At 36.2% G+C, this 12,565-nt stretch overlaps 1 long non-coding RNA gene across 1 annotated transcript; it reads right to left on the reverse strand.

The window, feature by feature from the left end:
• Positions 1–8,728: 8,728 nt before the first annotated feature.
• LOC114517727 lies at positions 8,729–10,711 on the reverse strand. The gene is made up of 3 exons (XR_003686415.1): positions 10,490–10,711; positions 10,232–10,400; positions 8,729–10,131 (listed from the first exon to the last, which is right to left on the reverse strand). It is a non-coding gene; the product is annotated as an uncharacterized LOC114517727 (long non-coding RNA).
• Positions 10,712–12,565: the final 1,854 nt, after the last annotated feature.

Below are 12,565 nucleotides of genomic sequence, written 5' to 3' on the forward strand. Positions count from 1 at the left end.
GTTTGTACTATCAGTTAAGCAACTATTTATAATTTATCAGACATGCATTATCATGGGCTAGACATTATCATGGGCGAGACAAAAATGAAAAACCATAAAGACTGTGTGTATCTATCCACAGTTAAGAGAATATAAATGGTTTGGAGACCACATAAAACTACAATACAAGTCATTCACCGTGTTGAGGAAGATTTACGCAAAAAATTGTTCCTTTCTCATCACATGTCTATTGTATTTTACACAGATAAACCAACAGCAATCTTAAAATTAACATATTTTTCAAGTCCAGGTTGAGGAGCTTAGCAAGATGAATGCCATTGGTATGTTTGGCTAAAATACGGTAGACGCATGCACGTGACGAGAAAGGAACCATTTTTTGCATAAATCTGGACAATAACATAGTTAATGAGTTGTATTGTACTTTTATTTAGTCTCCAAACCATGTATATATATTCGTTTAACTGTGATCTATCTAATAAATGTTTTTCCTTATAGTATAGTTGTGTGTTACATATGATATACCGGGTGTCCCACAAAAAAGTACTCCGGTTTGATTATTAATAGCTTCTAAACTAGCTAAGCTATTAAACTGACATAACTTTCACTAGATAGAGGGAAGACTAACTTAGATTTTGATATATTACAGTTGTATTTTACTTTAAAATTTACGGAGATATCAATGTTCAAAATTGGTAGCATATTTCTGCATGTGTCTAAATTATATTGATTAACATTTGATACGGCGTTTTTTGCATAATTTAGACACCTCCAGAAATATGCTACCAATTTTGAACATTGATATCTCCGTAAATTTTAAAGTAAAATACAACTGTAATATATCAAAATCTAAGTTAGTCTTCCCTCTATCTAGTGAAAGTTATTTCAGTTTAAAAGCTTAGCTAGTTTAGAAGCTATTATGAATCAAACCGGAGTACTTTTTTCTGGGACACCCAATAGTCTGAATTTAGAACCTAATGCTGCTCTGAATTGATTTATGAACTGTGAGGTAATTTATTAGGTTAGGATCTACAATACTGTCCTGAATCGAAGAGCATGACACATAAAGTACCATCAATCCATGTCATCGAATAAATTATGTACACATTCCTTTCAATTTGCAATTATAACAAATTTCAAATGTTGATATAGCTATTGTTATTTTGGCCTCGCGAACCATCCACAATCCTATTCTACAGTTTCTATAAACTCTGAGTATCAAAATAAAATCATAGTTACTCCGATGTCGATGTGTTTTTTTATTTTCGAATTGTTCTGCTCTTATCTTTCTTAATTTGTAAACAAATAGTTTAAAACTCTACAGCGGCATTTGAATTGGAGCATTTCTGCCAACATACCTGTGACAACAATGTTGACCGGACATTCTAGTGTAAAATTGTGTAGCCTACTGCTGTGTGTGTAAGTGTAAGTGAACGAATATTTGCCGACAGAGAACCAGCCATTGGTTTTTTTATTGGATAGGCTTGCCTCGGTACCGCAAGGTTGGGGTACAGGTTCTTTCCAAGCGAGGTAAACTTTTTTACTACCCACCGGGATCTCATCTCTCACTGTTTCTGGTGGGGGACACCTGCAAACTTAAGTAAAAAAAAACGAAGGAGCATGAATGTGACTCACAATACACCAAAAGTATTAATGAGAATTTCTTATTAGGAATTTTTTATCGATAGCTGCCGGAACATATAAACAGCAACAAACACAATTTATAATGCGCACAAAAAATATTGATATTTTTTCGGGTTTACGAAATGCTTATGTTTTATTACCTATAACTTCAACTTTTGAAGACACTTATAAAGTCTATTATTTAAAATTTTTAAGATTCTTGGGAGAAAGTCTTCGTATGAGATTTACTGTAGAAGAAATGCATGCTATCTAAAGTACTATTTGTTTCAAAGAGTGAATTTGTGACGCGAGTGAAAAACGTGACGATACTATATTTCTATTATATCTCCAGATTTTGGCTTCGCGGTGTGATCGAAATTCGAAAATAACTTCACCTACCGTCAACTTCCACACTAACATTACATGTTTTGCTTTTACGTTCTTTATCTTTAAGCAAGAAGATATGTGAAATGGTATGATTTCCCGGGCCATATTCCCTATAGCTGCGAGATCCTTTTGGAATTACTCGCATCGCTTTATCGTTGCTGCACGTCAAAGTCGGCTCGGTCCATCTAAATTTAAGCTTCTCTCCTGGTTTGATAAAATGCTTTTCGTCTGCTTCCGTGCTCCGGCATTCACAAATACTAGGATTATTCGCCTTTTTTGGTTCTTTGGAATAAAAATTTTAGCAAATAGTATGTAATTAATAAATACGGGTTCAGATTTTTTAGGACACTTTGTAGATCGAATGCACGTTACTATTCTGTAACCATTGGCATTTTTATGTAATTGATTGCGTCCCTTGGTATGTTGCCTGAAAAATTAATCAAATTTCTGTCCAAACATTCTCATGCTTATTTTCTTTAAATGATCTAGTACAGTCCGGAGGTTAAACTCTTCCACGTTTCTCTTCCACGCTTCTTGGTTCGAACTTTTGATTTGGATAAATGTTCTGGAGCCACCCCGTTAAAAACAACAAAATTCACACGAATTTCATTGCGTTCGATATTTTAAATGCTAGAACGAAGTGAGGAGGATTCGGGAAATATTTTCCCGAAGTGATTATATTTACTGGAAATATCATTACTGAGGGAAATATTTCGTCGAATCTTCCGAGCGGAGGGTCCACAAATGATATAATTAACGAATAAAAGCAGGGCGCTGGCCTATAAGGGATGGCAAAATGTAGTATCTACTGGTAAATGCCGCAATATACCATTGTAAATTTAATCTTCACGTGGCGAAAATAGCGCATTTTAATTGGACAATTCGAATTTGAGATATAATATATGAAAATACTTACTGCAGGAAGCACTTGTTATTACATCTATCACTCTGTCCAACTCGGTAAATCTTGATTCATTCATTAGGCCAGGTGTTGCCCATCTTTCGATGTTGTGCCGAAATTCTCTGACTTGGGCTTTGGTGCCAACAGCTAAGCCGATAATTGTGATATTCCTTTCGTCCTTTAGTTTTTGTGAATAACTATCAGCCGTTCCTTTTTGGTCTTTCTTCCTATTTTTCTCGCTTTTATGTTGTGAATAATCAGGTACCGCATTTCCGTCAGTGAGCAACAAAATGACGTCTTTTATATTTTTACGGTGGTTTTTTGGACTGATTTTACTGAATTCCTTAAAAACAAAATGATATTTCATTACCCAAATTAACGCACGCCTTCAAGCTCCATGCAGTTTATAAAGTATTGCAGGCGACTGGAGAACAGGATGACAGAGAAGACATCTTCATCTAAGAGCCCCCTGTGTTTATGCATGCATGCCTGTTCTACTGATTTAAAAAATATTTTAAATAGCATATCGTCAAAGTCGTCACGATGATCGATTTATTTAAACACGTTTAAAATGACCCAGGATTCTACTTACATCCATAGCGAGTTTGAATGCAGTACCAGTATGTGTTTCCTCGCCTGATAAATTGTACTTATAATTGTATTGTTCGAGATCTTTTATTATTTCCTCGGCGTCTTCTTTTTCGCCAACCTTTAACAGTAACCTCGTTCTGTCCACCCCTTTGTCCCCGCTTATACTATCTTCGTCGGGAGGACCAGAGAATGTGATGAAACCAAGGTGCGTGCCATTCTTCCCCACGTTTAAAGCTTTATTTCTGATAAAGTTTTTTATGAATTGGAACACATCCTTGTAGTGAGAACCAATGGTATTGGAATTGTCCCATAAAACGAGAATATCTCTTTTGCAATCTAAAATTTTATAAGATGATTTGTTCTAATGTAAGCGCGCGTCTTCTAAATAAAATGAAGCTAACAAACATGTATATTAAAATTGGAAAAGTAAATGGCATTTTATGTTTTTTCAACATTTGGCTAAACAAGGCGATTGTTGCAGTTTCAATGTGAACAATTATACAGGGTAATATTTGTATATAGGCACACGTAAATATTATTTATCTGAATTTTTTAAGTTTCTAACCCTCTTTTAAGTCGTTTTTTTTAAAAATATCAAAGCATAGGGTGTCTTTTTGCTAATTTTGAACCTGAAATGCAATTGTAACTTCTCTGGATGACGGTGTGAAGAAAGTATATGTTGGTATGACAGCAAAGTCTTTTAAGGACTTAATTCGATATGAAACAGAAAATGAACTGTCTAAATATATATGACAACTTTAGTTTAAGGAAAAAGATTTTTCCATCCACTGGTCAATTCTTAATCAATCAACACCCTGTGCTCCCGGTAACTCACGTTGTAATCTTTGTATTGAAGAGAAACTTTGTATTATGAAATCAAACCATAAAACAAAATATTTACGAAGGAAATAAGAAATTTATGTAATGTGATTTTATAAATAGACTACTAAGGCAAGGTGTACCCCCAAGGGGATACGCCTTGCCGACGATAATTAAAAATCTTATATTATGGGCTTTGCGTCCAATCTAAAAGACCGACAGGTAATGGATGGCACGCAATATGGGAAAGGTGGTGAATGGCCAGCAGCAAATCGAAAACTAACAAAGACCGAATACCCAAACCACAAACGGTCAGTTTAAGCGTGACATCGCAAAAGACAGAGCTCCTTTAAAGTTGAACCCACCTCCTCCCCAAAGCCTCCGCTAAAAATTATGTACATTGGACGATTTACCGTAACTGATATATATAGAGGAAGGAACGTTATATCTTAATTAGTGATGGTCGTAGGCCGTATCTACAGGTGCTGGCGGTAATTTGCCTCCACCCTTTTCTGAGCGTAAATATTTGGAATTTTAATGCAATGTATTAATAAATATCGTTTTGTTTAACAGAAATAAAGCGGCTAGGAGAACCATTACTCCTAGCCAAAATTATCCCAAAACGGCGTAAAATTTAATGTGTCTTTATTATGCTCAGAAAACTGAGCTGCGGAAAGGGTATGCAAAATTCATGGCTGGCAATATATCTATATGCGTAAATAAATCACATTACATAAATACTTATTAGTAAGCGATCGGAGCTGTTCATGTAAATGTCTCCACAATGACCAAGGTGCGTGCATGAATGGATGGATCAAAGTATATATAATTATATAATAATAATATGGCAATGTTTTACACGAAAACAAATTATAAATGTCTTACAATATCACATACCATCAGTATTGTCATATGAACTGTAAGCCCCACTATTTTGAGCAAACAGGCTTAATAGTGTCAGCCACTGTAACTTCATCGTCACTATCCAGAATCCAATGCTTCGGTCTTTAATTTTTGTCTTGCTCAGTCTTGGAAGAGAATGCTTTAGACACTTCTCTCGTCGAATGGCAATCAGCTGCTAACAGCGTGCTTTTATAATGTTGATTGCATCACCTTTTAAAATTTTAACGTGGGGTTTCGTCGATAGATACAAACGTGCGTCGTAGTTTCGTATTGAGGAGGCGGCAAAACCACTTGATTGCATGTAACTTGAAATAACGATTGCACTCAAGAGTTGGCGCGGCAGGGTCAAGATGTTAGGTAAAAAAAACGTTGGGAACTTAATTGTGAAGGAATTTGCATACAAATTGCCTCTTCATTTTGCCGATGGATTGGGATTTTTAGCATCGTCATTCAGATCATTTTTTGATGAAATATGCTTGAGATTTGGAGCATTCCTTCCACTTAATCATTTGCCTAAATGAAGTACGTATTATCTATCACTGGCTGGACCAACGTAGCACGTAGCGATATTACAGAGACCTGGCAATTCAAGTGACAGCACAAAAGTACTTCCGCAACAGACTAAGCAAAACATGCCGCATTCTTACTTCTATAGCAATCTTCCAAATATAAAAATTTGTCGCAGTTTTTTATCAGTTTTTTATTTTGCTAAGGGAACTTTGCCTAGGTTTCTAACTTTGCCTATGATTAGCGCTAATTACATGTTAACCATAATTAGTTAACTACACGACATAACTGCGTTGCCCAAAACGTAATTAGTCGGATGATTAACTCAGGGCCGTAGCTAGACCGCTTAATTGGGGGGGTGTATATTCATATATTCATGTTTGTATACCGAAGGAACAATAGCATACAAAAGAAATCATTCGGGCATAAGACGAATATATGAATATGCACCCCCCCAATTAAGCTTCTAGCTACGGCCCTGGATTAACTAATCACGCAGTTAACTTGCGTGTACGTGGAGCTTTCGTGGGGATGTTAAACAGAGAAATAACATGAAGCACCTCGAAATTATTGAGTCAAACTACCGGTTGCAGTTGAGAATGGAGATAGTTAATCTTTGCTATATAGGATCGTAATTAGCCATCGACGCGTCTCCCGAAGCAAAAATATACTCTGCTGCTGCCCAAATGAAAAAAAATAAAAGCCTATTAGGTGACGTTTTTGGGGTACTAATTTTTTCAAACGGGTTTTAAAAGTTATAACAGACTGTGGCCGTTATGAGGTCTCGCGCTTGCGGTTTTAAGAAAAAGTACCCCAAAAATGGCGGCATATTCCGGCGTCATCGTGAGAAAGGCTAATTGAAAGTTTACAAGCTTCGACGGGGCCTTTTTTGAGTGTTAATTTTAATGTTTTCTCACTCCTCAAAAGCTCAAGACGCCATTTTTAATTTCGATTTGAAAAGTTAACGATGCCCGTGAGGATAGTTAACTTTAACTACATTTTAACTGCAGTTAAGCGTATCGTATTTTTCGGCAACCTAAGACGGAGGTTTTCAAAAACGCTCTCCAGTGTGGAGTTTTTCGAAAACGCCGTTTTCGTGTTCGGCGGGCGTTGATAATGACGTTGATAATCGGATCTAATCTTAAAACAGGCCATTAACGGCGCGCGTTTTTTGTATATTTTTGAGATAGCGAACCAAAATTGCTTGGCTGATTTACTTTGGCCAATTTCAAGTCTAATAGCATGCATTCAGCTTCATGTTATTATGCTAAAGCTCCACGGAGAGTGTTTAAAAAAGAGAATGAATATGATGAAGATGCTTCCCGTGTCACCTGCTAGACCACGAAGATTTTAGTTTTGGTTGTTCCTTTTGTTGATCTTAATTCAAGAAAGAGCGAGCATAAAGCGAAACCAAAGCAATTCAAAGCATTAACATAGTTGTTATCTCATATTACTTGCTCTAATGCGCATGCTCTAAGCATGGCGTGTATCAGGTTTCCTTCGTTTTAGCGTAAGTGTGGACGAGCAAAACGATTCGAATACTTTTCGTGTGGACGCGAAATTTTTTAAAAACTGAGAAAAAAACCTCCGTTTTTAAAAATATCCCGATACGTGTGAATATTCTCACGGCTACACGTACAGTCCACATGTATGCGCCGTTGTCTCCCACTGAAAACGGAAGAATTTGAAAACGCAAGAATATTCTTACGGTTACACGTACCGTCCACACGTACCCGGCGTTTTCGCCCACTGAAAAGGGAATAATCTGACAACGCTATCCAGAGTGGAAGAATTTAAAAACGATGGATGAGCGGATATGTGTTGACGACTTTGCCACAAATTTGAAAGCATGTCACGTATCAAATCATTTCCATGTTTATGAGGCTTGTTTCAAGTCTTGTGGCTTATGCTCAACTTTATATTGCTATATATATTAGCATGAAATTAGTCTTATTTAGGTGAGTGAAATCTTCGCCAATCCTTTTAGCATTTGTGGAAGTATTTTACGCCAGGAACTTGTCGGAGTATGGTTATACACCGCTTTTTATACACGACACGCATTTAATAGATATCTAACAACAACATTTAGGAGTTCGGGCTTGTCGTCTGTCCAAAGATCTCATTCTTCTTTGTTTTTTTTTGGTTTTGGTAGATTTTCGTTTAGAATTGGACATCCAACCCGTGACACGCGGGTGGAAAACATGAAGGTATACTACTCCTTTTGTGTTTATGTGTATGGACGCGGAGAAAAATTTTAACGGAGAAATACTTTTGTGTTTTCAAATTGTTCTCGCATCGTGTAAACGGGGTAGACAATGGAAGTACATTTGTACCACGACACGATTTCTGGCTTGCGATGCATACTTCTTCAGTTCATTCAATTTTGTTCAGGTTAGTATTTAAAGTGTCACATTTACACGTGTGTTCATACGTTCACATACGCCAGGGTATGAATCGTATACGACAAATCGCATAGTGTAAATGGGCCTTAATAACATAATCTTCTATATGTAACACTCAATAACGGAAATCCTTGCGCCATACACATACATAATACTTTATTTACACACGCTATATATATATATATATATATATATATATATATATATATATATATATATATATATATATATATATATATATATATATATAGCCTCATCAGCATTGCTGAGGGGCGTATTTGCATTAAGAATATATGAGCAATACAGATTACATAGAACATTCTGTACAGGGATAACAAACAGATTTAGTCAACAAATAGGCAATAGACAAAGAACGATATGAGAATGAGAACAGGTCAGCTTCACCTCAAAATAGATTTTATTATCCGTTTAAATGATTGAATAGAATCGGCAGTTTTTGCTTCAAATATATCTTCAAACTCTTATTTGGTATAAGACGTCGCTCTAAAGTTGTTAAAGTCGGCGTACTTGATCACGTCTCGTTAACGTGCATTTTTGTCATGACGTTTACGACTTTACGGAAATACAAATACTTCTTGGGATCCTTTATTCCGCCCCGTACAGACGGACAAGTTTTCCTTGACAAGCTTTCTTGATCAATTTCACTTAATTTCGCTCATGTTTATGGCGGACAATTTTTCATTGACAAGTCAGTTTTCTAGACAAGTTTTACGATAATATATGTCAAGTATGTTTACGACAATAATGATAAAACGAGTATACGATCGAATCTCAAAACAAACGGAGATGATAAAACTTCCATGCAAATACCGCTCAATTGGCTCGAGGATATTGTTGCCCAGCAGTAGGAATACTTGAAAAGCTGGCATGACTAGCTTTTGAACATAAGGCCCCTTGTCAAGGAAAACTTGTCAAAGTTAGTCTGTAGTTAGTCCGTAGAATAATGACTATTTTGCAGGCATATAACGATAAATATTAAACAAAAGTTAAACAAAAGCCAGGAATACTTAATATTGCTACTTCAGCATTTGTATCATGGAATGTGTTGGGATTCTTCTTTATCCTTAACACTGCATGTTGTTTGGAATTTGAATGTCGTTATTGGTATAGAAGGTACATTTTCCCATCGAAGTCCCATGCATTGTTATTTTCAACAATCTTTGTAAATCAAACCGGCCAAAATAAAAAAATCGAACAAGAAATAAAAAATAAGAACTATGCATTGGCTTGTCACATTTGAACTCGGAAGCTTTAATTCCGATCTTTTTCAAATGCAGCAAACCTGGAAAGCATGGTTTTTACTGTGTTCCAGGCAATATATAGCTGTCATTTTGTATAATACATGCAATGAGATATGCATGTTTTTTTGAAAACGTTATTCCTGATTTTATCTACAATTTAATACCAAAGTGCATGGCTTTGGTGGGCAAGTGAAGTGACGTTTTTTTAACACGAGTTTTTTACTGTCTATATTACTTTTGCAAACGATGTTTTTGTCTTGAACATCCAGTCAATATCGTATAACTTTGCTCATGGCCGCTAAGACCCCGTGCCGGTATTACAGCGGATAATGTCCACCCGCGAATAGTGTCCCCCATGTTTTGAAAGTCCATGTGAATATTCTTGCGTTTTTAGATCCTCCCCCTTTTCAGTGGGCGAAAACGCCGCATACATGTGGATGGTACGTGTAACTGTGGGAATATTCTTGCGTTTTCAAATTCTTCCGTTTTCAGTAGGCGAAAACGCCGCATACATGTGGACGGTACGTGTAACTGTGAGAATTAATATTCTTGTGTTTTCATTTTCTTCCGGTATCGTGTGGACGTGGTAGATTATAACTTCAGCCACTCCATATCGTGTCAGTAATTCGTTGAGAAAATCTGCCACACCAATAGCCGCTTTATCCTTTAATGGTTTCGCTTCTGGCCATTTGCTGAAGCTGTCGGTGCATGTCATGAGATACTTGTTACCTTGAGGAGTCTAGAACGTTAAACAGTACTATAAGGAATATGAAAAACAAACGAAATCACTAAAAAAACAGACGTTGGGACATATGAGCGATCAAGTATACTTTACGTACTTCGGGTAAAGGTCCAATAAGGTCAATTCCAATGCGATGCCATACTTTGTTCTGGACTGGAATAGGATGTAGAGTGGACGACTTTTTGAAATGTTTGTTATTGCGCTGACATATGTCGCAGGTTCTTACAAACTCAGCACAGTCTTCAGAAACGGATGACCAGTAATACCTTGTTGCAGCAAACAGAAGAACACGTAAGTACACAAACCCATATACATCAAAGGAAAAAAGGCGCAAATAAAAATATTGTATATTCACCTTCTCTCTTGTCTTGTCGCGACCAAAATGTCCAGCTAATTGACTTGAATGACATGTTTCTAATATCTGTTGCTTGCTTAGGATCCGTCATCCATCGTCGAAGTTGAGATTCCTTCTTTTTCCCTTTGTAGAATAATATCCCGTCTTGAGAGTCTTGGGATCTCCGTTTCAAGCTGCGTTTTAGGGGTTTCGTAAACTCATCCGGATATTTCTCATTTCGTAGATATTAAAGATTTAAAGATTTATTAAAATGAACACTTTTTTGTAACCTTAAAACGGTTAAATTACAAAGGTTCTAAACAGGATAGGTATAATAAGATGTTACATAGTAAAAATGGTAAAAATAGTAAGATATTTTACTGTAAATTATTTACTTTTAAGATTACTTATTACTTACTATATTGTAAAAGAGATTCTGAAATAGGAAATGTTAAAAATTATCATAGGCTAAATTTACTTTGTTGTAGCATCACTTGAGGTAAAAAGGATTTTTTAAATCTATTTGTTTTACAAATATAATTATTATATTTGTCCGCAGATCTCATATCGTATTTAACTATCTTGGGTTCCGGAAATACTTCAGTTAATAGAGCGCAACATTTGTTCTTCATAAAGAACTGTTCACATAGTTTTTGGCGGCGATCTTGTAATGTGCTAATGTTCAAAGTTGTCAAGGCTTCACTATACTTTAGTGATGGCTCTATTATTTTCAAAGCTCTTTTTTGAACTCTTTCGATGTCGTCGCTTAGAAAATCTTGTATGTTATAATGCCATACCTGGCAAGCGTATTCTAATATTGGTCTAATAACAGTTACGTAAATTGTTTTTAGGGTCTCCAGCTTGGCATTAGATCTTCTTAATAATCTCAACATGTATAGGCGTTTACTTGCCTTCTTTATAATTTTGTCAATGTGGATGTTCCATTTCATATTACTTTGAAGTGTCACGCCCAAAACTGGTGCTGAATCTACACGGTCAATTGGCATATCATTTACTTTTAAGGGTGGAAAAAACCTTTTCTCAATACCAAAATCAATTATGAGTTCTTTACATTTCGAAATGTTAAGTTTCATACTGTTTTTTATGGTCCAGGTAGAGATATCATTGACTATTTCTTGCAGGTTAGATATACCGTTAGGTTCAATGCATTCGCTGGCACTTGTGTCATCGACGTATTTCCATCGATCTTTCCAGTCCTCAAGTAGGTCGTTTATCATTACCAAAAAGAGAATTGGCCCTAATACTGTCCCTTGTGGTATACCTCCATTAACCTTTTGCCATTCGGATACATAGGGATTTATTCTTACGCGTTGTTCCCGATTGGTGAGAAAATTACGAATCCAATTTATTATAACTTGTGGGACTTCCAATGACATGAGTTTACTTAAAAGAAGAGCATGGTCGATATGATCAAACGCCTTCGCAAAATCAAGTAGGAAGAGTCTTATTACGTTCCCAGAACTATCCGTTTTACTTAGAATATGATGAATCAAACTCAGCAGCGCATGAGTTGTTGATGTCCCTTTTAGCGAACCGAATTGTCTTTTATCTATCTTATCCCAGATCGAATTGATTAACCAATCGGCGATAAATTGCTCGCAAATTTTTACCATGGACGCCGTAAGGGAAATTGGACGTAGGTCAGTATGGACGTCTTTTAGATGTTTCACTTTTTGAATAGGGATAACGTCTGCTTTTTTCCATATGGCTGGGACCGATGATTGTCGAATTGAGGCATTTAGAATGGAAGCCACTGGCAAAGCTAACACCATTGCATTTGACTTGAGTACCCAATTAGGAATATCATCTGGCCCTGATGACTTTGACGTGGAAACAGAGGACAGTTTATGATATACATCAATTTCATTTATCATAAATTTGGAGGAAATTTCATCTTGGTTTTCAGCTTGAATGTAAACTGGAGTAAAAGTTAATGGAACAAAATGCTGAGTAACTGAGACAAATACATTATTTATTTTTTCAGTAAGTTCTTTTCCGTTAATGATTTGGTCATTGACTACCATCGTTGAAGGGGATTTCTTTTTAGGATAAGCAGCTAGTTGTTTTACAGTGTCC

This window comes from Dendronephthya gigantea, unplaced genomic scaffold, assembly GCF_004324835.1.
Source record: "Dendronephthya gigantea isolate DGI-Jeju-01 unplaced genomic scaffold, DenGig_1.0 000009F, whole genome shotgun sequence".
NCBI lineage: Eukaryota > Metazoa > Cnidaria > Anthozoa > Malacalcyonacea > Nephtheidae > Dendronephthya > Dendronephthya gigantea.